Raw genomic sequence first — 11,669 nt, forward strand, 5'->3', positions numbered from 1 at the left:
ATTATACTTCAAAAACAAACAAAGAAACTCATAGAAAAAGAGATCCAAAGGCAGGATGTGAGGGGAAGAGGGAATTGGATGTAGGTACTCAAAAGGTACAAACTTCCAGTTAAAAATAAATACTAGGGATGTAATGTACAACATGATAAACACAATTGACACTGTTCTATGTTATATATGAAAGCAGTTAAGAGAGTAAATGTTAAGAGTTCTTATCACAAGGAAAAACATTTTTCTCTAATTTTGTATCTCTATGTGACGATGGATGTTCACTAAATTTATTGTGGTAATCATTCCATGACGTATAAATGTCAAATCATTATGCTGTACACTTAGACTTCTATAGCCCTGTATGTCAATTATATCTCAGTGAAGTGGAAGGAAAAAGAATGGTTAATATTAAAAAACACTGACAATATCAAGTGTTGGAAAATAATATGGAGCAATGAGAATTCTTATACACTGCTGATTAGAGAGTACAACTAGTTTGGAAAAATTCTTTACCAGGATCTACTAAAGCTAAACATATATAACCTTACGTTATAGCGATTCCTTCCCTTGTTACATACTCAAACGTAAGTGTTCATGTCCATCAAAAGACATGTATAATAATATTCAAAGCAGATTTATTCATAACAGCAAAAACTGGAAACAAATGTCCATCAGCAAATGAATACATAAATTATGGTATATTTATACAATAGCATATTAATTAGCAATACAAAAAATGAACTATATATACATGCAAACATCATGGTTAAATCTCACTGTGCTTTGCTGGGATCAAGCTCTCTGCATTGCAGTCAGGAAATTGCTCTATGCAGTGAGCTGGGTAATTGTGGGGCTTACCCTGTTACTTGCCCTTCTCTCAGGGATCTCGGTCTTGTGCTGCCATACTGTCCACTGCCTGAAAGCAACTGTTCATATATTTTTGTCTGGTTTTTACAGTTATGGCAAGAAGACCAGTCTAGTACCAGTTACTCCAACATGGCCAGAAGTAGAAGTCCATGAGTCATTATTAAGCAATAGTATCAGGACTTCCCCGGTGGTCCAGTAGATAAAACTCCGTACTCCCAATGCAGGGGGCCCGGGTTAAATCCGTGGTCAGGGAACTAGATCCTGCATGCATGCCACAACTAAGAGTCCACACACGCCACAACTAAGATCCAGCATGCCACAACTAAGACCCAGCACAGCCTAAATAAGTAAAAATTAGACTATTTAAAAAAAAAAGAAATAGTATGAACTGCACTCAGGAAAATTGGATTTAGGGATGGAGGAAAAATGACTAGGTAACCGTAGGAGCCTTTACTCATACTGGAACCACAGACACAGGGTATTTAGGTGAAAGGATGATTAGTAAATTTTTGATATGGTATGACTGAGATGCTGTAATAGTTAAAGGCTAATCTGCTATAACAGAGAGACCCCAAAATGCAATGATTTAAATATTAAGTGTATTTGTTTGTGGAATGGTCTAGTACTCTCCATAGTCAGGTAGCTCTGCTCTGTGAGGTCATGCAGGGACCCAGGCTGGTGAGGCAGCTCTATGCACTGGTCACACCTAACTTTCAAGGCTGCATTAGTCATCACCATATCTGGCAAGCTGCATGCAGAAGAGAAAGTGATAATACACATACCCAGTGTTTTAAGTCAAGATCCAGAAGCGGCACGCATCACTTTGTTTACATTGTATTGACAAGAATTAGTCACAATGGTCACACCTAACCGCAATGTGAGCTGAGAAATATAGTCTATAGCTGGATATTTGTTCAGCTAAAATTCTAGTATAATGGAAGAATGAGAGAATAGGTTAGTGACAGGGTGTGAGGCGGCCAGCAATCAGCAAGTGTGCCATGGATGTTGTGGACCCTCCAAGTGAAATGCTCAGAAGATAGCTCTATATAGAGGTCTGGTACTGGACAGTGTTCTCAACTGGAAATGGACTCAGAAGCCATCAGCATATAAGTGGGAGTCAAGGACATGAATATTGATGAAATCACCCAAATGACTTGAGAACTGGAACAGAACTCTGGGAGAACAATAACTCTGAAGGAGGGAGGGAAGAAGGAGATCCCAGGAAGGAAATTACGAAGGAAGGATCGGAGAAGTAGGAGGAAAACTATGTAGTTTCAGAGAAGCCTAAGGGAAAGGAATTTCAAGAAGGGAGTGGTCAATAGAGTCACCATATGCAGAGAACACAGGTAATATAAGTACAAAAATACATTCATTGGATTTTATTATCAATTCAACTGGAATTAATCTAATCAATATATGAAGAATAAACAAATGAATGTTGAATGAGGTAATAAAGCCCCAGAGGATTAATAATGGAAACAAAAGGACAGATTAGGGCAGTAGAAAAGGGTGATTTTCAGTAGGATAGGGTTGAAACATGATTGGTTGTGAGGGGACAATTGTTGAAGTTGGGTATATGGGAACTTATTATATCAACCTCTTTACTTTTGTGTATGGTTAAAATTTTCCAAGGGAAAAAAAAATGGTTTTAAAAAATCCCTCCTTTCCCCTAAAGGGAAAGCTACAGACAGGGAGAAAATATCTGCAACATATACATATTTGACAAAGGACTTACATACTATGTAAAGAATATGTAAAGAACTCCTGTAATTCAACAAGAAAAGACAATATGTAAAGAACTCCTATAACTCAACAAGAAAAGACAGAATATGTAAAGAACTCCTGTAATTCAACAAGAAAAGACAATATGTAAAGAACTCCTATAATTCAACAAGAAAAGACAGAATATGTAAAGAACTCCTATAATTCAACAAGAAAAGACAGAATATGTGAAGAACTCCTATAATTCAACAAGACAGAATATGTAAAGAACTCCTATAATTCAACAAGAAAAGACAGAATATGTAAAGAACTCCTATAATTCAACAAGAAAAGACAGAATATGTAAAGAACTCCTATAATTCAACAAGAAAAGACAGAATATGTAAAGAACTCCTATAACTCAACAAGAAAAGACAGCAACCCAATAGAAAAATAGGCAAAAGGTTTGAAAAAGGACTTCACAAAAGAGGTAATACAAATGGCCAATAAACATATGTCAAGGGTCTCAGTCTCATTTGTCATTGGAGAAATGCAAACTAAAACCACAGAGATATCTCTATATGCCCAGCAGAATTACAAGAATGAAAAAAAAAATTATACCATCGAACTTTAGCAAGAATGTGGAACAACCGTGTGTCTCATATAGTGCTGAGCAGGGTGTAAATTGGTATAACCACTTTAGAAAATGGTTAGTGTTTACCAAAACCGAACATAGGCATACTCAATAACCCAGATATTTCACCCTCAACAGAAATGCGACCCAAAGTCATATACAAGAATGTTCATAGCAGCACTATTTGTAATTGCCAAAGACTGGAAATAAGCTAAATGTCCACCATAATAGAATGGATAAATTGTGGTATGTTCATACAATACTATGCAGTAATGAATATGAACGGATGACTGCTCCATACAATAGAGATGAACCTCATGAACATAATTTTAAATGAGAGAAACTATACACAAAATACTACATGCTATATGGTTCCACTTATACAACATTCAAAAAGAAGCAAAACTAATCTCTGATTGTAGAAGTTATCATAGAGATTACATTTGGGGAGGATGGTGGAAGTAGTGACAAAGAAGGAACCAGGGGAGGTCTCTGGGATGTGGCAATTGCTCTGTTTCTTGATCTGGGTGACGGGTTACAAGCGTGTGTTGAGTTTGTGATAAATTAATAATCTTCACATTTAATATTTATATACTTTTATGGAGATATATTGCCCTTCAGTAAAAACTTTAATTAAAGGGGAAAAAGAATGTATTTTCCCTAGATGGCTGAAAATGGTTAAAGAAGGAACAGATGGGGAAGGTACTGTCCATTTGTTCCATCCTTTTCTTGTCCTACTCCTCTCCTTTTTAGCTGATTAATACATGTTACGAGGCATCAAAAGCCTTTCCCAATTCCCACCTATGGTTCACCCTATAGGAATATTATTTCAGAAAACACTAGTACTGCACTCAGGCTATGGAATAATTCTCAGATAAATAAGCAACTTGTAGTTAACACCACATATTCCTAGACTAAAAACTCTAAGCTGCTTGAAGAAACTCGAGGTCTCTGATTACCAGATTCTAAATAAAACACATATATTGTCCCAGATGGGTTAATTAGATACATTCCTCCTTAGAGTTAAAGGAATGTAACTGAATGAATTATTGTAGTCTTTTCGTTAGCCCTTAGAAAACTTTTGGAATTGTAAAGGAGCCTTTCTCCAATCTCTGTATAACCCAGTCTGGTGCATATCATACCATAAACTGTCTTTTGCTTTGGTTATGTTACCTCTCATCCTCTCCATGGCCATGAAAATATAGCCGAGTCTGTAAGTCTGCCCTCAGTCAGTAACAGCAGAGAATATGCTTGGCTGAAAGCTGCTCTCATGTCTCCTGATCCCTGTTTTGGAGATATTTGGGGGAAGGGAACGAGTTTGGTGCTAAACTCTTGAGGATGGTCTTTAATACCTTACCCAGGTTTCTCTCCGAATAAAAACGCTGGTTAAATATATGCCATTTTGATGAATAAATGTAAATAGCATGACATATTTCAGAGCAAGTAGGCTATATCAGGACTAGTTTTTTCAACAGATGAACTCCTGATTCATTTTCCTTCCCAGAGATGGTGACATGGGAAGTGTCCAACCACCTGTCCAAATCTGGGCTTTCAGCACCTGCTGTCACTCTATTGCCAGTTAACTGCATGTTCTTCTGTGGATCCTGACAGGTGGACTGTTTACAGACTCTTGCAAATGTAGCGCGTCTTTTGTTAAATGGTGAGTGTGCCAGTCCATTCACAACAGGGACATCAACAATCTAAATTAAGGCAGAAGAGTGGACAAAAGGGCCTTCACATTTGCTTCTGACACTCAGATTCTATTATTTGAAACAGTAAAACTATAAGAACCCTCTCTCATCAAAAAAAAACCCCACTAAGTGCTATTAAAGCAAAGCATTACACATTAAGATTGGTCACAGTCCAACCACGTTCAATACTAACAAATAACTTGAATCATACTGTCTTAAAAGTCCAAGATATTGCTGTGTTTGACATTTTAAGTGATGTCTCCTATCCAAGCCTCTGGCAACAAAGCTGGGAGTCAGCTTGAGGTATTTTGTTCCAGAAACCTATTGTTTTAGCCACATGGCTCAGGAAATTAGTAAAACTAAATGGAGAGCATTTAAACAATAAAACAAAAGGGGCCCTGAAAATATCAGAGTTCTGACTTCCTTTTTGCCGTGTCTGAAACCCCAGTACTTTGTCTTTGTGAAAGGACCTCCTAAAACTCCAAATTAGTTACCCTTACGGAAACACGTCACCAGATGCTTTATCAACAAATAGATGATGTTCTCAAAGTACATTCCCAAATGAAAATAGCTTGTAGAATTTTACTAACAGTAACAACACTGACTAAATATATATACACTGCGTATGAAGGTCATTTTTCTATTATACAACTGATTGCATGGTTTATGGAAAAAACTGGTTAAGGCTGTTAGTCATTAACCTTTATAAGGGAGCCAAGGAATGAGATTTCTGTCTTTCCTACCCCATCCCCTAAATGAGTTTTCCAGGAAATGGAAACGTTTCCCTTTGTTGAAACATTTTAAAGTTTACTATTTTGAATATCATAAAATGAATTTTCCTGGCTCCTTGTGCAAATAGTACTGGTAAATGTTTTTCTCGATGACATAGTCATTGTCGGCCAGATAGTGATATCCTCTCAGGAAATTATCTGCCACTGTACCACAAGTGACTGTTTTTTGCTTTGTTGTTTTATTTCTTTTTTTCTTAAATATTCTACCCCTTACTATAATACTACTGTAACTATGACTTGCCAGGCCTGCCTCTAGCAGGCTCCACCCCTACCCCTACTCCATAGTCTCTCTACCTGTAGCCTCTATTCTATTGACTGGGAAGCTACATTCAAATTCTACGTAACGTAAAGAATAAATTCTCTCTGAGTAAGCATCTGGATGGCTCTTCCTTCATTTAGTAGATGCTTATAAGAAAACACTAAGTATTCATCAGTGGTTGAATGGATTAAGATGCGGTGTATATTGAATATACATACACACACACATATACATGCACCTACACACACACACAATGGAACATTATTTAGCCATGAGAAAAAATGAAATCCTGCCAATTGTGAAAACATGGATCTTGAGGGCATTATGCTAAGTAAAATAAGTCAGATAGAGAAATACGTGTGTCACTTACATGTTGAATCCAAAAAAGCCAAACTCACAGAAACAGAGAATAGAATGGTGGTTACCAAGGGCTGGGGGTGGGAGAAATGGGGAGACGTTAGTCAGGGTACAAACTTCCAGTTAGAAAATGAATAAGTTTGGGGGATCTTATGCACGGCATTGTGACTATAGTTAACAATATTGTATTACATATTTGAAAGCTGCTAAGAGAGTAGATTCTCAAATGTTCTTATCACAAGAAAAAAAATCACGTAATGGTATGACATGATGGTGTTCGCTAATGCTGCTGTGGTAATTGGCGATGTATAAATGTATCGAGTCAACACATCCTACGCCTTAAACTTACATAATGTTATACGTTAATTATCTCTCAGTAAAGTTGAAAATAAATAAACAAAACAAAAAGGAAACACATAGTGCACCCATCTTTTTGGGTGCCTCTGTATTCTTAAGCTCTTTTCTTATTAAATATGCTACAAATACAGTTAGATATCCTGTGTGTCAATACTAAGAATGAGTTTAAAACAGACTGTGAATAAATACTCAAGCACCATTTGTTTAACATACAATGTGAAGAGCCTATTATCCCGTCATGAGCATAAACCACCAAGAGAATGTGAAAAACAAGTAAGCAATTTCGCACCAGAGGAAAGGCGAATATAATTTTGACAAAAGTCAGTTTCCTATAGTTATACTTTCTACAAATGCGCTTATTTTTAAATGAAAATATGGTAGAGAGAATCCTGAACAAGGTAGGTAGATAGACTCTTAGCCACAGGTTACAAAGAGTCCACCACCACCGGCTTTGACTGCTTGACACATTGTTTTAAAAAAAAATCCCAACCCTTAGGTGGAGTATATACACTGCTGCCCCACCGCTCCCTACTCAAAGTCTGTTTCCATGGGCCCTGACATAGTCATCTCTTTAACTACGGTGGTTGTCCTGAGCTCTGATCATTTATTAAGTGGGAATTCCTTCTGTTCTACCTGTTGCATAGGGATATTAGAGAGTATTAGAAAGTAAAGTGATCTGCTGTATACGAAACAATGAAAACCTTTGGTGAGAAGATGGTACAAAAGATTAAACAAAGAGGTTGCCTAAATCGATCAATGTACTCATATCACTGACAACAAAGAGAACAGAACGCTCAAAACACAGATGATTCAAAAGTAACATTTAAACAGTTAAATCCATTTTTTTCTTCTCTAAATTTTTAATCAGATTCGATAGCAAAAGGACTCAACACTTCTCTCCGTACCTTTTGACCCTTTGGTAGAGTTTTAAGGAATAATAAAATGACCAAGGGGGAAAAATGAGGGAGCAAGGAGAAAGATTACATGAATAATCTTCCAGGCTCCCACATAATCTAAAGAAGAGATAATTTTAAAAAGTATGTTACTGCAGGAAAAAAGTTAAGATTTTTTTTCTTGGAGTAGGCCATAGATATTGATATCTTCGTCACTATTAATGGGTACTAAAAATATAATCTCTTCTGTTTTATCTTTTCCACCTATACTAGATGGGGAGTAAAATGTTTGGTAAAGGGTAAAATTAGAAAATATTTTTAAATTCAAGCAAACAATTATTGATTATCTACTCTGGGTCTAATGTGTTAAAGACATAACAGTAGATTATAACATTACTCTAAGGCCAACTGCCCGAGGCAGGGGAACACAATCAGATTCACAGGTTGCATCAGAACGAAATTTCTCCGGACCCACCCAGTTCCAGAAACCGCCCTGGCGACATTCCGGACCACCCAGTTCCAGGAACTGACCTGGGGACTTTGAACCCAGCCCAGCCTTCCCGCCTTTCGAGGGGCGGGACCAACGGTCCCCCCAGGATACCCGAAAAGACCACCAAATAAGGAATACCCTGTGCCCTCCCAGATTCACCACACCCCTTTCCCTTATTCCGCTATAAAGTCTTGCCCAACCCTCGCCCGGGCGCGACTTCTCTGGCCCCTTTCTCTCGGACCAGTGAACCTCGCCCGGGAGCGCTCCCTAATAAAGCTCACTAGAAGCTTTCCTCTGTTTCGTGGTGCCGTTTGTTAAGATCCGACCTTACAATTACTCCTGCCCTCAGGGAGCTTATCATCCTTAAAGAAAGAAAAGACTTACATAAGAAATAATTAGAGAAGACAGAAGAAAAAACTTGAGCAGAACACAATTATGTGTCCCACTATTACAGTTAACCAGAGTTCAGTTAACTAGAAAGCCCACATACTTGGAATCTTTTATTTTTCAATTTTATTTATTTATGGCTGTGTTGGGTCTTCATTTCTGTGCGAGGGCTTTCTCTAGTTGTGGCAAGTGGGGACCACTCTTCATCGCAGTGCGCGGGCCTCTCACTATCGCGGCCTCTCTTGTTGCGGAGCGCAGGCTCAGTAGTTGTGGCTCACGGGCCTAGTTGCTCCGCGGCATGTGGGATCCTCCCAGACCAGGGCTCGAACCCGTGTCCCGTGCCTTGGCAGGCAGATTCTCAACCACTGCGCCACCAGGGAAGCCCTGGAATCTTTAGTTAATTAAATTCACTCGGTGGCTCTAAGAATTCAAAGGTTCTTTTTAAACACAGTTAAAGTTTAGAGTCTGTCAACCTTGAACACTTCCTTCAATTCTCTGCCTCCAGGAAAATCTGACAAAAGCATTGTTTGCTATGCTTAACAATTAAGGGATGAGTCAAGCTTCCCTGGAGACCTGAACCTCTAGCAATTATTTCCTCCCTGACCTCACTGTAATATTTTTATTGCATGTCTAACATTCAAAAGGTATAATCTGTTTTATGCCATGCATGTTGATATATTTAATGAATAAAGCACAGTTCCTACCTTAAAGGAATTCACCTGAAAAAGACACATGCATAGTTTTAATACAATGCAGCTATGTAGGACAGGCTTGTACAAGGTGGATATAAGGAGGACACATATCAAGAAAGGTCAAGGAGCGACGGGGTTGCTCCATTATTGGTGATGCTAGGTTTGATCACTTGGGTAGGGTGACTACCACCTAAGCTTTCACTGCAAAGATATCTGCGTCTCTTTATAAGCTTGGTGGAGAAAGAAAAGATGGGTAGGAGGTGTAGAATTTCTAGAGAAAGTGGGATCTAGCCAGACAAAGCGGAGAAGAGGGGTGAAAACACTAGGCAGATGGGACAGCAAAGCACCAAACTGAGAAAAACTAGAGCACGGGCCTGAAGAGACAGGCAGTACAGAGTGTCATGATGGTCCAAGAGGTGGGCCAGGAACAGATTATGAGGGGCCTTGTAATTCAGCGTTAGGGAGCCTGGTTTATCTTCGGTGCTAGTACTATAGTGCAAAAAGATTACAACTTGCTAAAGGTTCTGATGATAACATATTTTTTAGCAAGAAAGTATCATTTAAATTAAGGTATGTACATGGTTTTCTTAGACACGCTACTGCACACTGAATAGACTACAGTACAGTGTAAACATAACTTTTATGTGTACTGGGAAAACAAATTATTCCTGTGGACTGGCTTCATTGCGGTATTTGCTTTATTGCAGTGGACTGGTACCAAACCTGCAATATTTCCAAGGTACACCTGTAGTCTCCCAAAGTGCGCTGTGCCCCGGGACACTGGAGGAGAAATTTTAATTACCATTTATTTATTTATTTATTTATTTGCTGTACGCGGGCCTCTCACTGTTGTGGCCTCTCCCGTTGTGGAGCACAGACTCCGGACGCACAAGCTCAGCGGCCATGGCTCATGGGCCCAGCCGCTCCGCGGCATGTGGGATCTTCCCGGACCGGGGCACGAACCTGCGTCCCCTGCATCGGCAGGCGGACTCTCAACCACTGCGCCACCAGGGAAGCCCCCTAATTACCTTTTAAAATATCTATACTTGGTATACATTTCAGAATGGACAATATTATATGTATGAATTGAAATCAGGACCCTAAGAGGAGGACTGGGGGTTAGGAAGAGAGAAGGAAAAGCTGTTTTGAGACTAGTTACTTAAGAGCATCTCGGAGGAGCTGTTCAACAGACAGCTGTACATGAAACTGAAGATCTGGGGAGGGGCCTTTGCCTGGACATGCCGATTTGGGACATCTGCCAAAAATACGAGAGAAAAGAGCTGTGGAACAGTGGCAGAACTCTGAGAAACACAAACATTTACGATAACATGATTACTTTTTTTTGAAAGGAAAATTAGAGCACAAGGAGTAGTGTTTGTACTTATTTAAAATTTTTAAAAGCTCTCAAATATTAATACAAAGTAAGTAACTGCTAGTCCTTACTATTCCCATTACTGTGAAAATGAGGCTCAGTGTATCGTGAAGGGGAAAAAATGTTTCTGCTAGTAATCCAGCAGCAATTCAGAATGAGACAATTTAATTTTCTTACCATTTTGAGGGGCAGTCAATAAAGGGTTTTAAAGTCCCCCATGAAACCTGGACCCTTTGAAGAAATGACTGATTACAGGGTTGGGCCAGGAAAAATACAAAGTGAGCCTGGAATGCCTTGTGTCAAAAGGCAAAGAAGTGTTTCAAGATCACAAAGGGATGTAAATAGGACGTAAGAGCTGGCATAGAGGGGCTCCCACTTACCAAATTTGGGATGATTTGAGCATCAAACAGAATAATGAATTTTAACACACTGAATATAAAAAGAATCTGGGTCTATAGTGATATTTCAAAGCACAAGATGAAAAATGGAAAGCTCTTCTTTCACACACAAAAAATGCCACTTAATAAATGTAGAATGAAGGATAGAATTTAAAAATCTCCAAGTCACGACTCCTATTTAATAACTGATTCAGGCTAATAATCATCAACAGATGTTAAAACCATTGGGTTAGTTTATTGAAGAACAGGATACTCATGTGGCCTCACAGGTTCCTTCTTAATTATCAAGTGGAAAGTACCTTACATTGCAAAGATAAGACAGATACTATCTTAGCCAAATTCAGCATCACCAACAATGGGATGAACTGACATCACCGTGCCTTCTGATGTCATCCAAAAGGGAAATACGCATCATCCAGGCAATACTGTTTACTTTAAATCTAATCATGAAGAAACACTCAGACAAATCCAGAAATGTGGAACATTCCATAAGCCAACTAGTCCTGTACTCTTCAAAAATGTCAGAAAAGACTTTAAAAAAAAGGCGGGGGGGCAGGGGAACTGCTCTAGAGAAAAGAATGGAACAAAGGAGACTAAACCCAATCATAAACTTTGCCTGAGTTCCCAATAAAAACAAAACAGAAACATATAAAGATATAGAATATTTTGGGGGCAACTGGGGAGTACAGATTGTATACTAGATATTAGTAAATCAATGTTAAACTTCCTGAGTGTGGTGGTTATATAAAAATGTACTTGTTCTGAGGAGCTACATGGTGACACACTTTA

This window comes from Phocoena sinus, chromosome 13 (assembly GCF_008692025.1).
Source record: "Phocoena sinus isolate mPhoSin1 chromosome 13, mPhoSin1.pri, whole genome shotgun sequence".
NCBI lineage: Eukaryota > Metazoa > Chordata > Mammalia > Artiodactyla > Phocoenidae > Phocoena > Phocoena sinus.